Source organism: Hyperolius riggenbachi, chromosome 4 (assembly GCF_040937935.1).
Source record: "Hyperolius riggenbachi isolate aHypRig1 chromosome 4, aHypRig1.pri, whole genome shotgun sequence".
Lineage (NCBI taxonomy): Eukaryota > Metazoa > Chordata > Amphibia > Anura > Hyperoliidae > Hyperolius > Hyperolius riggenbachi.
This window is the reverse complement of record NC_090649.1, coordinates 41,302,486-41,325,432: the sequence shown is the minus strand read 5'-3', so window position 1 is coordinate 41,325,432 and position 22,947 is coordinate 41,302,486. Positions and strand designations below refer to the sequence as shown.

The following is a 22,947-nucleotide window of genomic DNA, read 5'->3' as shown; positions in this document are numbered from 1 at the left end:
AAGGGAAAGAGCAACTTCCTTTTTTTCAATCCTCTCAGCTAAATCTCTGGCCGTGTGCAGAGTGCCCTCCTCATACTGCTATGTGAGCAACTTTGGAGTGCAAAGCCTAATACACACCATACCAATGCCTGTCAGATAGATGGGTCGAACAGATGATTTCCGGCAGGTCCGATCTGATTTCCGATCGTTTTTCTGATTGATTTGCATAGTAGTGATCGGAAATCCGAACGGAAATCCGATCGTGTCTGTCGGAAAGGATCTATCGGCCCATCTATCTGATGGGGAATTGCATGGTGTGCACCAGGCATACGAGAATGAGTATCTTTCAGGTGGTTGTTCCTTGTCAAGTGATTGATTGTAAGTCTCTCCTTGACAAAAGGACTGGAGTAAAGCCAACGGAAATCTGGGAAAAGCAGATAAGAAAAGTAGTATAGGAAAGATGAGTAAGATTGTAAGAAGGAGTGTTTTTCTCTTTCTTGGGGTGGTGAAGCACTTTTGCTGAAAAGTTGTTAAAAGAGGTTGTGTGAGTAAAAGTGAAGGGGAAAGCTGAGATGACATTTTCGTTTGTTAGCAAAGGGAGTGGGGAGTGGCATGTGAAAGAGGAAGTGATGGCCTGGTGATGGTTTGTAACCGTTTTGGAGGAGCTCTGCCTAGTAGAAAGTAAAAGGAGAAGCTGTGATCGCCCAACGTGGGGCTCGAACCCACGACCCTGAGATTAAGAGTCTCATGCTCTACCGACTGAGCTAGCCGGGCTTGCTTGCTTGAGCTGAAATGTCAAAAATTGCAAAATGGCGCCAGCCTCACCTTTGCCATCCGCACAGAAGAAGGCAATCTTGTATGGCCTGATTTGGCTGGCCACGTTTTTCAGCACCGAGCAACAGGGCAAGGCATTGGTGGTTCAGTGGTAGAATTCTCGCCTGCCACGCGGGAGGCCTGGGTTCGATTCCCGGCCAATGCAAATGCTAGGATTTTGGCACACCTCCACACTTTGCACTTCTCAAGCTTAAGACATCTCTGCAGGCCAGAAGCCATTTAAGGACATTTGCAAGAGTCACCGTGGCACTTGGCCACAGTGCTGGCTGACAGTCGAGAAGAGGGACCCTAGTACCCAGCAAACATGACTCTAAGACACACAAGTTAAAGCAGCCTTGGGACACTTGCGTGCCCAAAGGCCTTGCATGTCTTCTAGCAGTGCCAGTGACGTGCAGCATCTCTCCCTCTCCAGTACTCACCTATTAGGCTTCTTTTTAACTGTCTAGAAAAGCCTCGGAAATGCCAAGTCAGCAGCATCTGCTCATCTGGTGTTGTTTTACAACTTTTTGCCTTGTTGTCTTTGCACTCTACTCAGGGCCTTGCTCAAATTTGGAGCGTTCTCTCTAGGCCCTCATTCATTCTACTTTTGTCCTGAGTTTTCTCACAGTAGATGTTGAGATGTTGTGTCAGCTTACCTACAACTTGCTTTCCCAGCACCTAGCAATTAAGAAAACATACTAAAAGTACAGAAAAAAAAGTAGTAACAAACTTAAGTCAAATGAAAGCAACCACTTTTTTTGCTTGCCGGGACTGAAAGGCTTTTTGGTTTGTAACTTTTGTTGGGAAGTACCTCATCTAAAAACAAGTTAAGGGAAAGAGCAACTTCCTTTTTTTCAATCCTCTCAGCTAAATCTCAGGCCGTGTGCAGAGTGCCCTCCTCATACTGCTATGTGAGCACCTTTGGAGTGCAAAGCCTAATACACACCATACCAATGCCTGTCAGATAGATGGGTCGAACAGATGATTTCCGGCAGGTCCGATCTGATTTCCGATCGTTTTTCTGATGGATTTGCATAGTAGTGATCGGAAATCCGAACGGAAATCCGATCGTGTCTGTCGGAAAGGATCTATCGGCCCATCTATCTGATGGGGAATTGCATGGTGTGCACCAGGCATACGAGAATGAGTATCTTTCAGGTGGTTGTTCCTTGTCAAGTGATTGATTGTAAGTCTCTCCTTGACAAAAGGACTGGAGTAAAGCCAACGGAAATCTGGGAAAAGCAGATAAGAAAAGTAGTATAGGAAAGATGAGTAAGATTGTAAGAAGGAGTGTTTTTCTCTTTCTTGGGGTGGTGAAGCACTTTTGCTGAAAAGTTGTTAAAAGAGGTTGTGTGAGTAAAAGTGAAGGGGAAAGCTGAGATGACATTTTCGTTTGTTAGCAAAGGGAGTGGGGAGTGGCATGTGAAAGAGGAAGTGATGGCCTGGTGATGGTTTGTAATCGTTTTGGAGGAGCTCTGCCTAGTAGAAAGTAAAAGGAGAAGCTTTGATCACCCAACGTGGGGCTCGAACTCACGACCGTGAGATTAAGAGTCTCATGCTCTACCGACTGAGCTAGCCGGGCTTGCTTGCTTGAGCTGAAATGTCAAAAATTGCAAAATGGCGCCAGCCTCACCTTTGCCATCCGCACAGAAGAAGGCAATCTTGTATGGCCTGATTTGGCTGGCCACGTTTTTCAGCACCGAGCAACAGGGCAAGGCATTGGTGGTTCAGTGGTAGAATTCTCGCCTGCCACGCGGGAGGCCTGGGTTTGATTCCCGGCCAATGCAAATGCTAGGATTTTGGCACACCTCCACACTTTGCACTTCTCAAGCTTAAGACATCTCTGCAGGCCAGAAGCCATTTAAGGACATTTGCAAGAGTCACCGTGGCACTTGGCCACAGTGCTGGCTGACAGTCGAGAAGAGGGACCCTAGTACCCAGCAAACATGACTCTAAGACACACAAGTTAAAGCAGCCTTGGGACACTTGCGTGCCCAAAGGCCTTGCATGTCTTCTAGCAGTGCCAGTGACGTGCAGCATCTCTCCCTCTCCAGTACTCACCTATTAGGCTTCTTTTTAACTGTCTAGAAAAGCCTCGGAAATGCCAAGTCAGCAGCATCTGCTCATCTGGTGTTGTTTTACAACTTTTTGCCTTGTTGTCTTTGCACTCTACTCAGGGCCTTGCTCAAATTTGGAGCGTTCTCTCTAGGCCCTCATTCATTCTACTTTTGTCCTGAGTTTTCTCACAGTAGATGTTGAGATGTTGTGTCAGCTTACCTACAACTTGCTTTCCCAGCACCTAGCAATTAAGAAAACATACTAAAAGTACAGAAAAAAAAGTAGTAACAAACTTAAGTCAAATGAAAGCAACCACTTTTTTTGCTTGCCGGGACTGAAAGGCTTTTTGGTTTGTAACTTTCGTTGGGAAGTACCTCATCTAAAAACAAGTTAAGGGAAAGAGCAACTTCCTTTTTTTCAATCCTCTCAGCTAAATCTCTGGCCGTGTGCAGAGTGCCCTCCTCATACTGCTATGTGAGCAACTTTGGAGTGCAAAGCCTAATACACACCATACCAATGCCTGTCAGATAGATGGGTCGAACAGATGATTTCCGGCAGGTCCGATCTGATTTCCGATCGTTTTTCTGATTGATTTGCATAGTAGTGATCGGAAATCCGAACGGAAATCCGATCGTGTCTGTCGGAAAGGATCTATCGGCCCATCTATCTGATGGGGAATTGCATGGTGTGCACCAGGCATACGAGAATGAGTATCTTTCAGGTGGTTGTTCCTTGTCAAGTGATTGATTGTAAGTCTCTCCTTGACAAAAGGACTGGAGTAAAGCCAACGGAAATCTGGGAAAAGCAGATAAGAAAAGTAGTATAGGAAAGATGAGTAAGATTGTAAGAAGGAGTGTTTTTCTCTTTCTTGGGGTGGTGAAGCACTTTTGCTGAAAAGTTGTTAAAAGAGGTTGTGTGAGTAAAAGTGAAGGGGAAAGCTGAGATGACATTTTCGTTTGTTAGCAAAGGGAGTGGGGAGTGGCATGTGAAAGAGGAAGTGATGGCCTGGTGATGGTTTGTAATCGTTTTGGAGGAGCTCTGCCTAGTAGAAAGTAAAAGGAGAAGCTGTGATCGCCCAACGTGGGGCTCGAACCCACGACCCTGAGATTAAGAGTCTCATGCTCTACCGACTGAGCTAGCCGGGCTTGCTTGCTTGAGCTGAAATGTCAAAAATTGCAAAATGGCGCCAGCCTCACCTTTGCCATCCGCACAGAAGAAGGCAATCTTGTATGGCCTGATTTGGCTGGCCACGTTTTTCAGCACTGAGCAACAGGGCAAGGCATTGGTGGTTCAGTGGTAGAATTCTCGCCTGCCACGCGGGAGGCCCGGGTTCGATTCCCGGCCAATGCAAATGCTAGGATTTTGGCACACCTCCACACTTTGCACTTCTCAAGCTTAAGACATCTCTGCAGGCCAGAAGCCATTTAAGGACATTTGCAAGAGTCACCGTGGCACTTGGCCACAGTGCTGGCTGACAGTCGAGAAGAGGGACCCTAGTACCCAGCAAACATGACTCTAAGACACACAAGTTAAAGCAGCCTTGGGACACTTGCGTGCCCAAAGGCCTTGCATGTCTTCTAGCAGTGCCAGTGACGTGCAGCATCTCTCCCTCTCCAGTACTCACCTATTAGGCTTCTTTTTAACTGTCTAGAAAAGCCTCGGAAATGCCAAGTCAGCAGCATCTGCTCATCTGGTGTTGTTTTACAACTTTTTGCCTTGTTGTCTTTGCACTCTACTCAGGGCCTTGCTCAAATTTGGAGCGTTCTCTCTAGGCCCTCATTCATTCTACTTTTGTCCTGAGTTTTCTCACAGTAGATGTTGAGATGTTGTGTCAGCTTACCTACAACTTGCTTTCCCAGCACCTAGCAATTAAGAAAACATACTAAAAGTACAGAAAAAAAAGTAGTAACAAACTTAAGTCAAATGAAAGCAACCACTTTTTTTGCTTGCCGGGACTGAAAGGCTTTTTGGTTTGTAACTTTTGTTGGGAAGTACCTCATCTAAAAACAAGTTAAGGGAAAGAGCAACTTCCTTTTTTTCAATCCTCTCAGCTAAATCTCAGGCCGTGTGCAGAGTGCCCTCCTCATACTGCTATGTGAGCACCTTTGGAGTGCAAAGCCTAATACACACCATACCAATGCCTGTCAGATAGATGGGTCGAACAGATGATTTCCGGCAGGTCCGATCTGATTTCCGATCGTTTTTCTGATGGATTTGCATAGTAGTGATCGGAAATCCGAACGGAAATCCGATCGTGTCTGTCGGAAAGGATCTATCGGCCCATCTATCTGATGGGGAATTGCATGGTGTGCACCAGGCATACGAGAATGAGTATCTTTCAGGTGGTTGCTCCTTGTCAAGTGATTGATTGTAAGTCTCTCCTTGACAAAAGGACTGGAGTAAAGCCAACGGAAATCTGGGAAAAGCAGATAAGAAAAGTAGTATAGGAAAGATGAGTAAGATTGTAAGAAGGAGTGTTTTTCTCTTTCTTGGGGTGGTGAAGCACTTTTGCTGAAAAGTTGTTAAAAGAGGTTGTGTGAGTAAAAGTGAAGGGGAAAGCTGAGATGACATTTTCGTTTGTTAGCAAAGGGAGTGGGGAGTGGCATGTGAAAGAGGAAGTGATGGCCTGGTGATGGTTTGTAATCGTTTTGGAGGAGCTCTGCCTAGTAGAAAGTAAAAGGAGAAGCTTTGATCGCCCAACGTGGGGCTCGAACCCACGACCCTGAGATTAAGAGTCTCATGCTCTACCGACTGAGCTAGCCGGGCTTGCTTGCTTGAGCTGAAATGTCAAAAATTGCAAAATGGCGCCAGCCTCACCTTTGCCATCCGCGCAGAAGAAGGCAATCTTGTATGGCCTGATTTGGCTGGCCACGTTTTTCAGCACCGAGCAACAGGGCAAGGCATTGGTGGTTCAGTGGTAGAATTCTCGCCTGCCACGCGGGAGGCCTGGGTTTGATTCCCGGCCAATGCAAATGCTAGGATTTTGGCACACCTCCACACTTTGCACTTCTCAAGCTTAAGACATCTCTGCAGGCCAGAAGCCATTTAAGGACATTTGCAAGAGTCACCGTGGCACTTGGCCACAGTGCTGGCTGACAGTCGAGAAGAGGGACCCTAGTACCCAGCAAACATGACTCTAAGACACACAAGTTAAAGCAGCCTTGGGACACTTGCGTGCCCAAAGGCCTTGCATGTCTTCTAGCAGTGCCAGTGACGTGCAGCATCTCTCCCTCTCCAGTACTCACCTATTAGGCTTCTTTTTAACTGTCTAGAAAAGCCTCGGAAATGCCAAGTCAGCAGCATCTGCTCATCTGGTGTTGTTTTACAACTTTTTGCCTTGTTGTCTTTGCACTCTACTCAGGGCCTTGCTCAAATTTGGAGCGTTCTCTCTAGGCCCTCATTCATTCTACTTTTGTCCTGAGTTTTCTCACAGTAGATGTTGAGATGTTGTGTCAGCTTACCTACAACTTGCTTTCCCAGCACCTAGCAATTAAGAAAACATACTAAAAGTACAGAAAAAAAAGTAGTAACAAACTTAAGTCAAATGAAAGCAACCACTTTTTTTGCTTGCCGGGACTGAAAGGCTTTTTGGTTTGTAACTTTCGTTGGGAAGTACCTCATCTAAAAACAAGTTAAGGGAAAGAGCAACTTCCTTTTTTTCAATCCTCTCAGCTAAATCTCTGGCCGTGTGCAGAGTGCCCTCCTCATACTGCTATGTGAGCAACTTTGGAGTGCAAAGCCTAATACACACCATACCAATGCCTGTCAGATAGATGGGTCGAACAGATGATTTCCGGCAGGTCCGATCTGATTTCCGATCGTTTTTCTGATTGATTTGCATAGTAGTGATCGGAAATCCGAACGGAAATCCGATCGTGTCTGTCGGAAAGGATCTATCGGCCCATCTATCTGATGGGGAATTGCATGGTGTGCACCAGGCATACGAGAATGAGTATCTTTCAGGTGGTTGTTCCTTGTCAAGTGATTGATTGTAAGTCTCTCCTTGACAAAAGGACTGGAGTAAAGCCAACGGAAATCTGGGAAAAGCAGATAAGAAAAGTAGTATAGGAAAGATGAGTAAGATTGTAAGAAGGAGTGTTTTTCTCTTTCTTGGGGTGGTGAAGCACTTTTGCTGAAAAGTTGTTAAAAGAGGTTGTGTGAGTAAAAGTGAAGGGGAAAGCTGAGATGACATTTTCGTTTGTTAGCAAAGGGAGTGGGGAGTGGCATGTGAAAGAGGAAGTGATGGCCTGGTGATGGTTTGTAATCGTTTTGGAGGAGCTCTGCCTAGTAGAAAGTAAAAGGAGAAGCTGTGATCGCCCAACGTGGGGCTCGAACCCACAACCCTGAGATTAAGAGTCTCATGCTCTACCGACTGAGCTAGCCGGGCTTGCTTGCTTGAGCTGAAATGTCAAAAATTGCAAAATGGCGCCAGCCTCACCTTTGCCATCCGCACAGAAGAAGGCAATCTTGTATGGCCTGATTTGGCTGGCCACGTTTTTCAGCACTGAGCAACAGGGCAAGGCATTGGTGGTTCAGTGGTAGAATTCTCGCCTGCCACGCGGGAGGCCCGGGTTCGATTCCCGGCCAATGCAAATGCTAGGATTTTGGCACACCTCCACACTTTGCACTTCTCAAGCTTAAGACATCTCTGCAGGCCAGAAGCCATTTAAGGACATTTGCAAGAGTCACCGTGGCACTTGGCCACAGTGCTGGCTGACAGTCGAGAAGAGGGACCCTAGTACCCAGCAAACATGACTCTAAGACACACAAGTTAAAGCAGCCTTGGGACACTTGCGTGCCCAAAGGCCTTGCATGTCTTCTAGCAGTGCCAGTGACGTGCAGCATCTCTCCCTCTCCAGTACTCACCTATTAGGCTTCTTTTTAACTGTCTAGAAAAGCCTCGGAAATGCCAAGTCAGCAGCATCTGCTCATCTGGTGTTGTTTTACAACTTTTTGCCTTGTTGTCTTTGCACTCTACTCAGGGCCTTGCTCAAATTTGGAGCGTTCTCTCTAGGCCCTCATTCATTCTACTTTTGTCCTGAGTTTTCTCACAGTAGATGTTGAGATGTTGTGTCAGCTTACCTACAACTTGCTTTCCCAGCACCTAGCAATTAAGAAAACATACTAAAAGTACAGAAAAAAAAGTAGTAACAAACTTAAGTCAAATGAAAGCAACCACTTTTTTTGCTTGCCGGGACTGAAAGGCTTTTTGGTTTGTAACTTTTGTTGGGAAGTACCTCATCTAAAAACAAGTTAAGGGAAAGAGCAACTTCCTTTTTTTCAATCCTCTCAGCTAAATCTCAGGCCGTGTGCAGAGTGCCCTCCTCATACTGCTATGTGAGCACCTTTGGAGTGCAAAGCCTAATACACACCATACCAATGCCTGTCAGATAGATGGGTCGAACAGATGATTTCCGGCAGGTCCGATCTGATTTCCGATCGTTTTTCTGATGGATTTGCATAGTAGTGATCGGAAATCCGAACGGAAATCCGATCGTGTCTGTCGGAAAGGATCTATCGGCCCATCTATCTGATGGGGAATTGCATGGTGTGCACCAGGCATACGAGAATGAGTATCTTTCAGGTGGTTGTTCCTTGTCAAGTGATTGATTGTAAGTCTCTCCTTGACAAAAGGACTGGAGTAAAGCCAACGGAAATCTGGGAAAAGCAGATAAGAAAAGTAGTATAGGAAAGATGAGTAAGATTGTAAGAAGGAGTGTTTTTCTCTTTCTTGGGGTGGTGAAGCACTTTTGCTGAAAAGTTGTTAAAAGAGGTTGTGTGAGTAAAAGTGAAGGGGAAAGCTGAGATGACATTTTCGTTTGTTAGCAAAGGGAGTGGGGAGTGGCATGTGAAAGAGGAAGTGATGGCCTGGTGATGGTTTGTAATCGTTTTGGAGGAGTTCTGCCTAGTAGAAAGTAAAAGGAGAAGCTTTGATCGCCCAACGTGGGGCTCGAACCCACGACCCTGAGATTAAGAGTCTCATGCTCTACCGACTGAGCTAGCCGGGCTTGCTTGCTTGCGCTGAAATGTCAAAAATTGCAAAATGGCGCCAGCCTCACCTTTGCCATCCGCACAGAAGAAGGCAATCTTGTATGGCCTGATTTGGCTGGCCACGTTTTTCAGCACCGAGCAACAGGGCAAGGCATTGGTGGTTCAGTGGTAGAATTCTCGCCTGCCATGTGGGAGGCCCGGGTTTGATTCCCGGCCAATGCAAATGCTAGGATTTTGGCACACCTCCACACTTTGCACTTCTCAAGCTTAAGACATCTCTGCAGGCCAGAAGCCATTTAAGGACATTTGCAAGAGTCACCGTGGCACTTGGCCACAGTGCTGGCTGACAGTCGAGAAGAGGGACCCTAGTACCCAGCAAACATGACTCTAAGACACACAAGTTAAAGCAGCCTTGGGACACTTGCGTGCCCAAAGGCCTTGCATGTCTTCTAGCAGTGCCAGTGACGTGCAGCATCTCTCCCTCTCCAGTACTCACCTATTAGGCTTCTTTTTAACTGTCTAGAAAAGCCTCGGAAATGCCAAGTCAGCAGCATCTGCTCATCTGGTGTTGTTTTACAACTTTTTGCCTTGTTGTCTTTGCACTCTACTCAGGGCCTTGCTCAAATTTGGAGCGTTCTCTCTAGGCCCTCATTCATTCTACTTTTGTCCTGAGTTTTCTCACAGTAGATGTTGAGATGTTGTGTCAGCTTACCTACAACTTGCTTTCCCAGCACCTAGCAATTAAGAAAACATACTAAAAGTACAGAAAAAAAAGTAGTAACAAACTTAAGTCAAATGAAAGCAACCACTTTTTTTGCTTGCCGGGACTGAAAGGCTTTTTGGTTTGTAACTTTTGTTGGGAAGTACCTCATCTAAAAACAAGTTAAGGGAAAGAGCAACTTCCTTTTTTTCAATCCTCTCAGCTAAATCTCTGGCCGTGTGCAGAGTGCCCTCCTCATACTGCTATGTGAGCAACTTTGGAGTGCAAAGCCTAATACACACCATACCAATGCCTGTCAGATAGATGGGTCGAACAGATGATTTCCGGCAGGTCCGATCTGATTTCCGATCGTTTTTCTGATGGATTTGCATAGTAGTGATCGGAAATCCGAACGGAAATCCGATCGTGTCTGTCGGAAAGGATCTATCGGCCCATCTATCTGATGGGGAATTGCATGGTGTGCACCAGGCATACGAGAATGAGTATCTTTCAGGTGGTTGTTCCTTGTCAAGTGATTGATTGTAAGTCTCTCCTTGACAAAAGGACTGGAGTAAAGCCAACGGAAATCTGGGAAAAGCAGATAAGAAAAGTAGTATAGGAAAGATGAGTAAGATTGTAAGAAGGAGTGTTTTTCTCTTTCTTGGGGTGGTGAAGCACTTTTGCTGAAAAGTTGTTAAAAGAGGTTGTGTGAGTAAAAGTGAAGGGGAAAGCTGAGATGACATTTTCGTTTGTTAGCAAAGGGAGTGGGGAGTGGCATGTGAAAGAGGAAGTGATGGCCTGGTGATGGTTTGTAATCGTTTTGGAGGAGCTCTGCCTAGTAGAAAGTAAAAGGAGAAGCTTTGATCGCCCAACATGGGGCTCGAACCCACGACCCTGAGATTAAGAGTCTCATGCTCTACCGACTGAGCAAGCCGAGCTTGCTTGCTTGAGCTGAAATGTCAAAAATTGCAAAATGGCGCCAGCCTCACCTTTGCCATCCGCACAGAAGAAGGCAATCTTGTATGGCCTGATTTGGCTGGCCACGTTTTTCAGCACCGAGCAACAGGGCAAGGCATTGGTGGTTCAGTGGTAGAATTCTCGCCTGCCACGCGGGAGGCCTGGGTTCGATTCCCGGCCAATGCAAATGCTAGGATTTTGGCACACCTCCTCACTTTGCACTTCTCAAGCTTAAGACATCTCTGCAGGCCAGAAGCCATTTAAGGACATTTGCAAGAGTCACCGTGGCACTTGGCCACAGTGCTGGCTGACAGTCGAGAAGAGGGACCCTAGTACCCAGCAAACATGACTCTAAGACACACAAGTTAAAGCAGCCTTGGGACACTTGCGTGCCCAAAGGCCTTGCATGTCTTCTAGCAGTGCCAGTGACGTGCAGCATCTCTCCCTCTCCAGTACTCACCTATTAGGCTTCTTTTTAACTGTCTAGAAAAGCCTCGGAAATGCCAAGTCAGCAGCATCTGCTCATCTGGTGTTGTTTTACAACTTTTTGCCTTGTTGTCTTTGCACTCTACTCAGGGCCTTGCTCAAATTTGTAGCGTTCTCTCTAGGCCCTCATTCATTCTACTTTTGTCCTGAGTTTTCTCACAGTAGATGTTGAGATGTTGTGTCAGCTTACCTACAACTTGCTTTCCCAGCACCTAGCAATTAAGAAAACATACTAAAAGTACAGAAAAAAAAAGTAGTAACAAACTTAAGTCAAATGAAAGCAACCACTTTTTTTGCTTGCCGGGACTGAAAGGCTTTTTGGTTTGTAACTTTTGTTGGGAAGTACCTCATCTAAAAACAAGTTAAGGGAAAGAGCAACTTCCTTTTTTTCAATCCTCTCAGCTAAATCTCAGGCCGTGTGCAGAGTGCCCTCCTCATACTGCTATGTGAGCACCTTTGGAGTGCAAAGCCTAATACACACCATACCAATGCCTGTCAGATAGATGGGTCGAACAGATGATTTCCGGCAGGTCCGATCTGATTTCCGATCGTTTTTCTGATGGATTTGCATAGTAGTGATCGGAAATCCGAACGGAAATCCGATCGTGTCTGTCGGAAAGGATCTATCGGCCCATCTATCTGATGGGGAATTGCATGGTGTGCACCAGGCATACGAGAATGAGTATCTTTCAGGTGGTTGTTCCTTGTCAAGTGATTGATTGTAAGTCTCTCCTTGACAAAAGGACTGGAGTAAAGCCAACGGAAATCTGGGAAAAGCAGATAAGAAAAGTAGTATAGGAAAGATGAGTAAGATTGTAAGAAGGAGTGTTTTTCTCTTTCTTGGGGTGGTGAAGCACTTTTGCTGAAAAGTTGTTAAAAGAGGTTGTGTGAGTAAAAGTGAAGGGGAAAGCTGAGATGACATTTTCGTTTGTTAGCAAAGGGAGTGGGGAGTGGCATGTGAAAGAGGAAGTGATGGCCTGGTGATGGTTTGTAATCGTTTTGGAGGAGCTCTGCCTAGTAGAAAGTAAAAGGAGAAGCTTTGATCGCCCAACGTGGGGCTCGAACCCACGACCCTGAGATTAAGAGTCTCATGCTCTACCGACTGAGCTAGCCGGGCTTGCTTGCTTGAGCTGAAATGTCAAAAATTGCAAAATGGCGCCAGCCTCACCTTTGCCATCCGCACAGAAGAAGGCAATCTTGTATGGCCTGATTTGGCTGGCCACGTTTTTCAGCACCGAGCAACAGGGCAAGGCATTGGTGGTTCAGTGGTAGAATTCTCGCCTGCCATGCGGGAGTCCCGGGTTCGATTCCCGGCCAATGCAAATGCTAGGATTTTGGCACACCTCCACACTTTGCACTTCTCAAGCTTAAGACATCTCTGCAGGCCAGAAGCCATTTAAGGACATTTGCAAGAGTCACCGTGGCACTTGGCCACAGTGCTGGCTGACAGTTGAGAAGAGGGACCCTAGTACCCAGCAAACATGACTCTAAGACACACAAGTTAAAGCAGCCTTGGGACACTTGCGTGCCCAAAGGCCTTGCATGTCTTCTAGCAGTGCCAGTGACGTGCAGCATCTCTCCCTCTCCAGTACTCACCTATTAGGCTTCTTTTTAACTGTCTAGAAAAGCCTCGGAAATGCCAAGTCTGCAGCATCTGCTCATCTGGTGTTGTTTTACAACTTTTTGCCTTGTTGTCTTTGCACTCTACTCAGGGCCTTGCTCAAATTTGGAGCGTTCTCTCTAGGCCCTCATTCATTCTACTTTTGTCCTGAGTTTTCTCACAGTAGATGTTGAGATGTTGTGTCAGCTTACCTACAACTTGCTTTCCCAGCACCTAGCAATTAAGAAAACATACTAAAAGTACAGAAAAAAAAGTAGTAACAAACTTAAGTCAAATGAAAGCAACCACTTTTTTTGCTTGCCGGGACTGAAAGGCTTTTTGGTTTGTAACTTTTGTTGGGAAGTACCTCATCTAAAAACAAGTTAAGGGAAAGAGCAACTTCCTTTTTTTCAATCCTCTCAGCTAAATCTCTGGCCGTGTGCAGAGTGCCCTCCTCATACTGCTATGTGAGCACCTTTGGAGTGCAAAGCCTAATACACACCATACCAATGCCTGTCAGATAGATGGGTCGAACAGATGATTTCCGGCAGGTCCGATCTGATTTCCGATCGTTTTTCTGATGGATTTGCATAGTAGTGATCGGAAATCCGAACGGAAATCCGATCGTGTCTGTCGGAAAGGATCTATCGGCCCATCTATCTGATGGGGAATTGCATGGTGTGCACCAGGCATACGAGAATGAGTATCTTTCAGGTGGTTGTTCCTTGTCAAGTGATTGATTGTAAGTCTCTCCTTGACAAAAGGACTGGAGTAAAGCCAACGGAAATCTGGGAAAAGCAGATAAGAAAAGTAGTATAGGAAAGATGAGTAAGATTGTAAGAAGGAGTGTTTTTCTCTTTCTTGGGGTGGTGAATAGTGTTGGGCGAACATCTAGATGTTCGGGTTCGGGCCGAACAGGCCGAACATGGCCGCGATGTTCGGGTGTTCGACCCGAACTCCGAACATAATGGAAGTCAATGGGGACCCGAACTTTTGTGGTTTGTAAAGCCTCCTTGCATGCTACATACCCCAAATTTACAGGGTATGTGCACCTTGGGAGTGGGTACAAGAGGAAAAAAAAATTAGCAAAAAGAGCTTATAGTTTTTGAGAAAATCGATTTTAAAGTTTCAAAGGGAAAACTGTCTTTTAAATGCGGGAAATGTCTGTTTTCTTTGCACAGGTAACATGTTTTTTGTCGGCATGCAGTCATAAATGTAATACATATAAGAGGTTCCAGGAAAAGGGACCGGTAACGCTAACCCAGCAGCAGCACACGTGATGGAACAGGAGGAGGGTGGCGCAGGAGGAGAAGAAGGCCACGCTTTGTGAGACACAACAACCCCGGCCTTGCATGAGGGCAAGAAGCGTGCGGATAGCAGGCTTTGTACCGCCATGCAGTCATAAATGTTATAAAGATAAGTGGTTCAATAAACAGGGACCACGCGGCAACGCTAACCCAGCAGCAGCAGACGTGATGGAACAGGAGCAGGCGCAGGAGGAGAAGGCCACGCTTTGTGAGACACAACAACCCAGGCCTTGCATGAGGGCAAGAAGCGTGCGGATAGCATGCTTTGTACCGCCATGCAGTCATAAATGTAATAAAGATAAGTGGTTCAATAAACAGGGACCACGCGGCAACGCTAACCCAGCAGCAGCAGACGTGATGGAACAGGAGGAGGCGCAGGAGGAGAAGGCCATGCTTTGTGAGACACAACAACCCAGGCCTTGCATGAGGGCAAGAAGCGTGCGGATAGCATGCTTTGTACCGCCATGCAGTCATAAATGTAATAAAGATAAGTGGTTCAATAAACAGGGACCACGCGGCAACGCTAACCCAGCAGCAGCAGACGTGATGGAACAGGAGCAGGCGCAGGAGGAGAAGGCCACGCTTTGTGAGACACAACAACCCAGGCCTTGCATGAGGGCAAGAAGCGTGCGGATAGCATGCTTTGTACCGCCATGCAGTCATAAATGTAATAAAGATAAGTGGTTCAATAAACAGGGACCACGCGGCAACGCTAACCCAGCAGCAGCAGACGTGATGGAACAGGAGGAGGCGCAGGAGGAGAAGGCCACGCTTTGTGAGACACAACAACCCAGGCCTTGCATGAGGGCAAGAAGCGTGCGGATAGCATGCTTTGTACCGCCATGCAGTCATAAATGTAATAAAGATAAGTGGTTCAATAAACAGGGACCACGCGGCAACGCTAACCCAGCAGCAGCAGACGTGATGGAACAGGAGCAGGCGCAGGAGGAGAAGGCCACGCTTTGTGAGACACAACAACCCAGGCCTTGCATGAGGGCAAGAAGCGTGCGGATAGCATGCTTTGTACCGCCATGCAGTCATAAATGTAATAAAGATAAGTGGTTCAATAAACAGGGACCACGCGGCAACGCTAACCCAGCAGCAGCAGACGTGATGGAACAGGAGGAGGCGCAGGAGGAGAAGGCCACGCTTTGTGAGACACAACAACCCAGGCCTTGCATGAGGGCAAGAAGCGTGCGGATAGCATGCTTTGTACCGCCATGCAGTCATAAATGTAATAAAGATAAGTGGTTCAATAAACAGGGACCACGCGGCAACGCTAACCCAGCAGCAGCAGACGTGATGGAACAGGAGCAGGCGCAGGAGGAGAAGGCCACGCTTTGTGAGACACAACAACCCAGGCCTTGCATGAGGGCAAGAAGCGTGCGGATAGCATGCTTTGTACCGCCATGCAGTCATAAATGTAATAAAGATAAGTGGTTCAATAAACAGGGACCACGCGGCAACGCTAACCCAGCAGCAGCAGACGTGATGGAACAGGAGCAGGCGCAGGAGGAGAAGGCCACGCTTTGTGAGACACAACAACCCAGGCCTTGCATGTGGACAAAAAGCGTGCGGATATAGCAGCAATGCTTTTTGCCGCCATGCAGTCATAAATGTAATACAGATGAGAGGTTCAATAAACAGGGCCCGGAAACGCAACACCATCCCAGATGTTCATTGGTCATGTTACTTGGTTGGGGTCCTGGAGTGTTGCGTAGTCATTTCCAATCCAGGATTGATTCATTTTAATTTGAGTCAGACGGTCTGCATTTTCTGTAGAGAGGCGGATACGCCGATCTGTGACGATGCCTCCGGCAGCACTGAAACAGCGTTCCGACATAACGCTGGCTGCCGGGCAAGCCAGCACCTCTATTGCGTACATTGCCAGTTCGTGCCAGGTGTCTAGCTTCGATACCCAATAGTTGAAGGGTGCAGATGGATGGTTCGACACAGCTACGCCATCTGACATGTAGTCCTTGACCATCTTCTCCAGGCGATCGGTGTTGGAGGTGGATCTGCACGCTTGCTGTTCAGTGGGCTGCGGCTGCATGGGTGTCAGAAAATTTTCCCACTCCAAGGACACTGCCGATACCATTCCCTTTTGGGTACTAGCTGCGGCTTGCGTTGTTTGCTGCCCTCCTGGTCGTCCTGGGTTTGCGGAAGTCAGTCTGTCTGCGTACAACTGGCTAGAGGAGGGGGAGGATGTCAATCTCCTCTCTAAAGTCTCCACAAGGGCCTGCTGGTATTCTTCCATTTTGACCTGTCTGACTCTTTCTTCAAGCAGTTTTGGAACATTGTGTTTGTACCGTGGATCCAGAAGGGTATAAACCCAGTAATTGGTGTTGTCCAGAATGCGCACAATGCGTGGGTCACGTTCAATGCAGTCTAGCATGAATTGAGCCATGTGTGCCAGAGTCCTACCAGAATCCTCATCATCCTCTTGTGAGCGTTGTGATAGTTGTTGTGATGCATCATAGTCGTCACCTTCCTCCTGGTCTGCTTCTGCTGACCATTCGCGTTGAATTGTGGAAGTCCAACGTGCACCGCTCTGGCCCTCGTCAGTGGTGGCATGAAATTCCTGCTCCAACTCCAGCTGTTCCTCCTCCTCTTCTTCGTCATAGCTGCTGGGGCCAGCGTTCCCTGAGGCGGATGGCCTGATGTTGGTACCATCACGCTGATCGTTTTCTCCTTCAGATTCCCCCAGTTGCATCATGACAGCTGTTTCCTTGATTTTTAACATCGACCTCTTCAGTAAACACAGCAGTGGTATGGTAATGCTGACTGAAGAGTTGTCACTGCTCACAAGCAACGTGGATTGCTCAAAATTTTGGAGGACTTGGCAGAGGTCCAACATGTTGGCCCAATCGGATCCACAGAAGCTTGGCAGCTGGCCGGATGCGCCTCGGTACTGCGCCGTCATGTACTGGACCACTGCACTCTTCTGCTCGCAAAAGCGGGCTAGCATGTGCAGCGTAGAATTCCAGCGCGTAGGGACATCACACAGCAAGCGATGGTGGGGGAGATTGAAGCGCTCCTGCATCTTGGCGAGTGCCCCCGAAGCAGTACTGGAATTTCTACAATGTTTGGACACTCGACGCACCTTCAACAGCAGATCGGGCACGCCTGGGTATGTCCTCAGGAACCGCTGAACTACTAGGTTCATCACGTGCGCCAGGCAAGGGATGTGTGTCAGCTTAGCCAACCTTAAAGCGCGAATGAGATTACTCCCATTATCACACACAACCATGCCCGGTTTCAGGTCCAGCGGTGCCAGCCACAAATCCGTCTGTTCCTTTATTCCCCTCCAAATTTCCTCCCCTGTGTGCTGCTTATCCCCAAGGCAGATTAGCTTCAGCAACGCTTGCTGACGCATGCCAACAGCTGTGCTGCACTGCTTCCACGATCCTACTGCTGCTGGGTTAGCGTTTCCGGATGAGGTACAGCTTTGAGATGCGTTGGAGGAGAAGGAGTCAGAGAGGTAGGTGCTGCTGTTATCCAGTGGGAGGGACGGCGGTGCAGCTGTTTGTGGCGTGGGCAACACCCGTGCCGTAGCAGGTGAGGAATCGCTGCCAGGCTCCACAAGGTTCACCCAGTGCGCGGTAAGGGAGATGTATCGACCCTGGCCGAACGCACTCGTCCAGGTGTCAGTGGTGAGGTGAACCTTGCAGGCAACGGCATTCTTCAAGCTTCGGGTTATTTTGCTGACCACGTGCTCATGCAACTCAGGCACTGCAGAGCGCGCAAAGTGGTAGCGGCTGGGAACCACGTAACGTGGGATGGCCACTGACATCATGCCCTTGAAGCTGTTTGTCTCCACCAATCGATATGGCAGCATTTCGCAGGCCAGAAGCTTGGCTATGCTGGCTGTTACTGCCACGGCCCGGGGGTCATTTGCTGGCAATTTCCTCTTGCGCTCAAACATCTCCGACACAGACAACTGAACCGTAGCGCTGCACACGGAAGGGCTGTTGGTTGTTGTGTTTGATGAACACTGGGAGACCTCAAGAGCACTACTCCGGAAAGTGACAGTGTCAGCGTCGTCTGATGTTTGTGAATGTTGTGAACCACGCAATGGCTGGGCTACTGCTGCTGCTGAGGCGGGTCTGGTGGTGAGTCTGGTGAACCCAAGGGAGGCAGTGTTGTTTCTGGTACCCTGTCCTGACGCGTTTGCCCAAAGAGTGGGATGTTTGGATAGCATGTGACGGCTCATGCTGGTGGTGGAGAGGTTGTTAATATTTTTCCCCCTGCTCAGGCGGGTCTTGCACACCTTGCAAATCGCCATGGTAACATCCTCAGTGCAGTCTTCAAAGAAAGCCCAGACTTTGGAGCACCTGCCTCCTTGCTGGCGATTTCTGTTTGCTCCTCTTTTGCCTCTCACTTGAACTTCCACGCTTGTGGTGCCTGAAATTGCGCGCCGCCTACCTTGTGGCACAAGGCGAACTCGTGCAGCAGTGTGTTCTTCAACAGACTCATCTGTGCTGCTGCTACGACGGCGATGTTCTCGTTCACAAACAAAATCTGGGTCTCTGTCCACATTGTCCATACCCTCCTCTTCCATCTCCTCAAACTCGTCATATGTCATTGTGGGCCACCGCCGTGGAGTAGAGCTCCCCACAACAACCTCTGCGCAGCACACTCCAACGTCGTCTTCCAGATCTTGTCGGCCGACCTCCTGCAATTGCAACCCCTCCTGCCCAAATTGCTCTGGGATTTGGGTTTCCGAGTCCTCTTCGGACTCGCCTTGTATTTCAGTGCGCGGTGCATTTCCCACAGTTAACGGTTGTGAATCCAGGCACAACATTTCTGGCTGTTCCTCCATTGACCTTTGAAAGGTGGAAGTTTGTTGGGCTGGGAATAGCTCCTGCGAATACCCCATTGTGTCCTGAGGTAATTCATCGGACTGGTTATCTGGCAGTTGTGTGCGTGGTGTCGCTGCCGGTTGTGTCAGCTTTGTGCCCACTGGCTCCTTGTAACTGGCTGAGGACTCGGACCTCGTGCGTGATGTGCTGGTGCTGCTTAACCCACTGCTGGACGCTTGAGAGGTCATCCAAGTAATTATCTGGTCCTGTTCTTTTGGATTTGTGAGGGTTGTTGTCCTGGACAACATGGGCGGTATTGAGTGGGTTTTCTTGGGTGCTCCCCTGTGGCCTGTACGTGAACCGTCAGGGGAAACACCTCTTCCCTTGCCCCTCCCTCTTTCACCGGATTTCTTCCTCATTTCACTTATCCTTACAGTACACGCTGACTGGCAGCAGTACAGTGGCAGTACAGAAATGCTATACAGTACCACTATTCCCAGCAGCGACACAGAGCACAATGCTATACAGTGACGGGTGAGCGGTGTACCACTATTCCCAGCAGCGACACAGAGCACAATGCTATACAGTGACGGGTGAGCGGTGTACCACTATTCCCAGCAGCGACACAGAGCACAATGCTATACAGTGGCGAACGAGCGGTGTACCACTATCCCCAGCAGACACAGAACAGTACACAGAATGCTATATAGTGTGGCTGAACGAGCGGTGTACCACTATTCCCAGCAGACACAGAACAGTACACAGAATGCTATATAGTGTGGCTGAACGAGCGGTGTACTACTGTTCCCAGCAGACACAGAACAGTACACAGAATGCTATATAGTGTGGCTGAACGAGCGGTGTACTACTGTTCCCAGCAGACACAGAACAGTACACAGAATGCTATATAGTGTGGCTGAACGAGCGGTGTACTACTGTTCCCAGCAGACACAGAACAGTACACAGAATGCTATATAGTGTGGCTGAACGAGCGGTGTACCACTGTTCCCAGCAGACACAGAACAGTACACAGAATGCTATATAGTGTGGCTGAACGAGCGGTGTACCACTGTTCCCAGCAGACACAGAACAGTACACAGAATGCTATATAGTGTGGCTGAACGAGCGGTGTACCACTATTCCCAGCAGACACAGAACAGTACACAGAATGCTATATAGTGTGGCTGAACGAGCGGTGTACTACTGTTCCCAGCAGACACAGAACAGTACACAGAATGCTATATAGTGTGGCTGAACGAGCGGTGTACTACTGTTCCCAGCAGACACAGAACAGTACACAGAATGCTATATAGTGTGGCTGAACGAGCGGTGTACCACTATTCCCAGCAGACACAGAACAGTACACAGAATGCTATATAGTGTGGCTGAACGAGCGGTGTACTACTGTTCCCAGCAGACACAGAACAGTACACAGAATGCTATATAGTGTGGCTGAACGAGCGGTGTACTACTGTTCCCAGCAGACACAGAACAGTACACAGAATGCTATATAGTGTGGCTGAACGAGCGGTGTACTACTGTTCCCAGCAGACACAGAACAGTACACAGAATGCTATATAGTGTGGCTGAACGAGCGGTGTACTACTGTTCCCAGCAGACACAGAACAGTACACAGAATGCTATATAGTGTGGCTGAACGAGCGGTGTACCACTATTCCCAGCAGACACAGAACAGTACACAGAATGCTATATAGTGTGGCTGAACGAGCGGTGTACTACTGTTCCCAGCAGACACAGAACAGTACACAGAATGCTATATAGTGTGGCTGAACGAGCGGTGTACTACTGTTCCCAGCAGACACAGAACAGTACACAGAATGCTATATAGTGTGGCTGAACGAGCGGTGTACTACTGTTCCCAGCAGACACAGAACAGTACACAGAATGCTATATAGTGTGGCTGAACGAGCGGTGTACCACTGTTCCCAGCAGACACAGAACAGTACACAGAATGCTATATAGTGTGGCTGAACGAGCGGTGTACCACTGTTCCCAGCAGACACAGAACAGTACACAGAATGCTATATAGTGTGGCTGAACGAGCGGTGTACTACTGTTCCCAGCAGTGACACACAATGACTGGGGGGGACCCTGGCTAGCGTGGCTGGAGCGCGAACTACCCTGCCTGCCTACCCAAAGCTAAACCCACAGACAAATGGCGGAGATATGACGTGGTTCGGGTATTTATTTACCCGAACCACGTGACAGTTCGGCCAATCAGAGCGCGTTCGGGTCCGAACCACGTGACCCGTTCGGCCAATCACAGCGCTAGCCGAACGTTCGGGGAACGTTCGGCCATGCGCTCTTAGTTCGGCCATATGGCCGAACGGTTTGGCCGAGCACCGTCAGGTGTTCGGCCGAACTCGAACATCACCCGAACAGGGTGATGTTCTGCAGAACCCGAACAGTGGCGAACACTGTTCGCCCAACACTAGTGGTGAAGCACTTTTGCTGAAAAGTTGTTAAAAGAGGTTGTGTGAGTAAAAGTGAAGGGGAAAGCTGAGATGACATTTTCGTTTGTTAGCAAAGGGAGTGGGGAGTGGCATGTGAAAGAGGAAGTGATGGCCTGGTGATGGTTTGTAATCGTTTTGGAGGAGCTCTGCCTAGTAGAAAGTAAAAGGAGAAGCTTTGATCGCCTAACGTGGGGCTTGAACCCACGACCCTGAGATTAAGAGTCTCATGCTCTACCGACTGAGCTAGCCAGGCTTGCTTGCTTGAGCTGAAATGTCAAAAATTGCAAAATGGCGCCAGCCTCACCTTTGCCATCCGCACAGAAGAAGGCAATCTTGTATGGCCTGATTTGGCTGGCCACGTTTTTCAGCACCGAGCAACAGGGCAAGGCATTGGTGGTTCAGTGGTAGAATTCTCGCCTGCCACGCGGGAGGCCCGGGTTCGATTCCCGGCCAATGCAAATGCTAGGATTTTGGCACACCTCCACACTTTGCACTTCTCAAGCTTAAGACATCTCTGCAGGCCAGAAGCCATTTAAGGACATTTGCAAGAGTCACCGTGGCACTTGGCCACAGTGCTGGCTGACAGTCGAGAAGAGGGACCCTAGTACCCAGCAAACATGACTCTAAGACACACAAGTTAAAGCAGCCTTGGGACACTTGCGTGTCCAAAGGCCTTGCATGTCTTCTAGCAGTGCCAGTGACGTGCAGCATCTCTCCCTCTCCAGTACTCACCTATTAGGCTTCTTTTTAACTGTCTAGAAAAGCCTCGGAAATGCCAAGTCAGCAGCATCTGCTCATCTGGTGTTGTTTTACAACTTTTTGCCTTGTTGTCTTTGCACTCTACTCAGGGCCTTGCTCAAATTTGGAGCGTTCTCTCTAGGCCCTCATTCATTCTACTTTTGTCCTGAGTTTTCTCACAGTAGATGTTGAGATGTTGTGTCAGCTTACCTACAACTTGCTTTCCCAGCACCTAGCAATTAAGAAAACATACTAAAAGTACAGAAAAAAAAGTAGTAACAAACTTAAGTCAAATGAAAGCAACCACTTTTTTTGCTTGCCGGGACTGAAAGGCTTTTTGGTTTGTAACTTTTGTTGGGAAGTACCTCATCTAAAAACAAGTTAAGGGAAAGAGCAACTTCCTTTTTTTCAATCCTCTCAGCTAAATCTCAGGCCGTGTGCAGAGTGCCCTCCTCATACTGCTATGTGAGCACCTTTGGAGTGCAAAGCCTAATACACACCATACCAATGCCTGTCAGATAGATGGGTCGAACAGATGATTTCCGGCAGGTCCGATCTGATTTCCGATCGTTTTTCTGATGGATTTGCATAGTAGTGATCGGAAATCCGAACGGAAATCCGATCGTGTCTGTCGGAAAGGATCTATCGGCCCATCTATCTGATGGGGAATTGCATGGTGTGCACCAGGCATACGAGAATGAGTATCTTTCAGGTGGTTGTTCCTTGTCAAGTGATTGATTATAAGTCTCTCCTTGACAAAAGGACTGGAGTAAAGCCAACGGAAATCTGGGAAAAGCAGATAAGAAAAGTAGTATAGGAAAGATGAGTAAGATTGTAAGAAGGAGTGTTTTTCTCTTTCTTGGGGTGGTGAAGCACTTTTGCTGAAAAGTTGTTAAAAGAGGTTGTGTGAGTAAAAGTGAAGGGGAAAGCTGAGATGACATTTTCGTTTGTTAGCAAAGGGAGTGGGGAGTGGCATGTGAAAGAGGAAGTGATGGCCTGGTGATGGTTTGTAATCGTTTTGGAGGAGCTCTGCCTAGTAGAA

General features: G+C 48.0%; 13 non-coding genes across 13 annotated transcripts; 6 read left to right on the top strand and 7 right to left on the bottom strand.

Moving 5' to 3' along the window:
• Positions 1-680: 680 nt before the first annotated feature.
• On the bottom strand, positions 681-753 carry TRNAK-CUU (transfer RNA lysine (anticodon CUU)). The gene has a single exon. It is a non-coding gene; the product is annotated as a tRNA-Lys (tRNA).
• Positions 754-887: 134 nt separating this feature from the next.
• On the top strand, positions 888-958 carry TRNAG-GCC (transfer RNA glycine (anticodon GCC)). Its single transcript has one exon. It is a non-coding gene; the product is annotated as a tRNA-Gly (tRNA).
• Positions 959-3,922: 2,964 nt separating this feature from the next.
• Positions 3,923-3,995, bottom strand: TRNAK-CUU (transfer RNA lysine (anticodon CUU)). Its single transcript has one exon. It is a non-coding gene; the product is annotated as a tRNA-Lys (tRNA).
• A 134-nt stretch (positions 3,996-4,129) lies between these two features.
• TRNAG-GCC (transfer RNA glycine (anticodon GCC)) lies at positions 4,130-4,200 on the top strand. Its single transcript has one exon. It is a non-coding gene; the product is annotated as a tRNA-Gly (tRNA).
• Positions 4,201-5,543: 1,343 nt separating this feature from the next.
• TRNAK-CUU (transfer RNA lysine (anticodon CUU)) lies at positions 5,544-5,616 on the bottom strand. The gene has a single exon. It is a non-coding gene; the product is annotated as a tRNA-Lys (tRNA).
• Positions 5,617-7,164: 1,548 nt separating this feature from the next.
• Positions 7,165-7,237, bottom strand: TRNAK-CUU (transfer RNA lysine (anticodon CUU)). The gene has a single exon. It is a non-coding gene; the product is annotated as a tRNA-Lys (tRNA).
• Positions 7,238-7,371: 134 nt separating this feature from the next.
• TRNAG-GCC (transfer RNA glycine (anticodon GCC)) lies at positions 7,372-7,442 on the top strand. The gene has a single exon. It is a non-coding gene; the product is annotated as a tRNA-Gly (tRNA).
• A 1,343-nt stretch (positions 7,443-8,785) lies between these two features.
• TRNAK-CUU (transfer RNA lysine (anticodon CUU)) lies at positions 8,786-8,858 on the bottom strand. Its single transcript has one exon. It is a non-coding gene; the product is annotated as a tRNA-Lys (tRNA).
• A 1,755-nt stretch (positions 8,859-10,613) lies between these two features.
• TRNAG-GCC (transfer RNA glycine (anticodon GCC)) lies at positions 10,614-10,684 on the top strand. The gene has a single exon. It is a non-coding gene; the product is annotated as a tRNA-Gly (tRNA).
• Positions 10,685-12,028: 1,344 nt separating this feature from the next.
• Positions 12,029-12,101, bottom strand: TRNAK-CUU (transfer RNA lysine (anticodon CUU)). Its single transcript has one exon. It is a non-coding gene; the product is annotated as a tRNA-Lys (tRNA).
• Positions 12,102-12,235: 134 nt separating this feature from the next.
• Positions 12,236-12,306, top strand: TRNAG-GCC (transfer RNA glycine (anticodon GCC)). Its single transcript has one exon. It is a non-coding gene; the product is annotated as a tRNA-Gly (tRNA).
• Positions 12,307-21,347: 9,041 nt separating this feature from the next.
• TRNAK-CUU (transfer RNA lysine (anticodon CUU)) lies at positions 21,348-21,420 on the bottom strand. Its single transcript has one exon. It is a non-coding gene; the product is annotated as a tRNA-Lys (tRNA).
• Positions 21,421-21,554: 134 nt separating this feature from the next.
• TRNAG-GCC (transfer RNA glycine (anticodon GCC)) lies at positions 21,555-21,625 on the top strand. Its single transcript has one exon. It is a non-coding gene; the product is annotated as a tRNA-Gly (tRNA).
• The last annotated feature ends 1,322 nt before the right edge of the window (positions 21,626-22,947 follow it).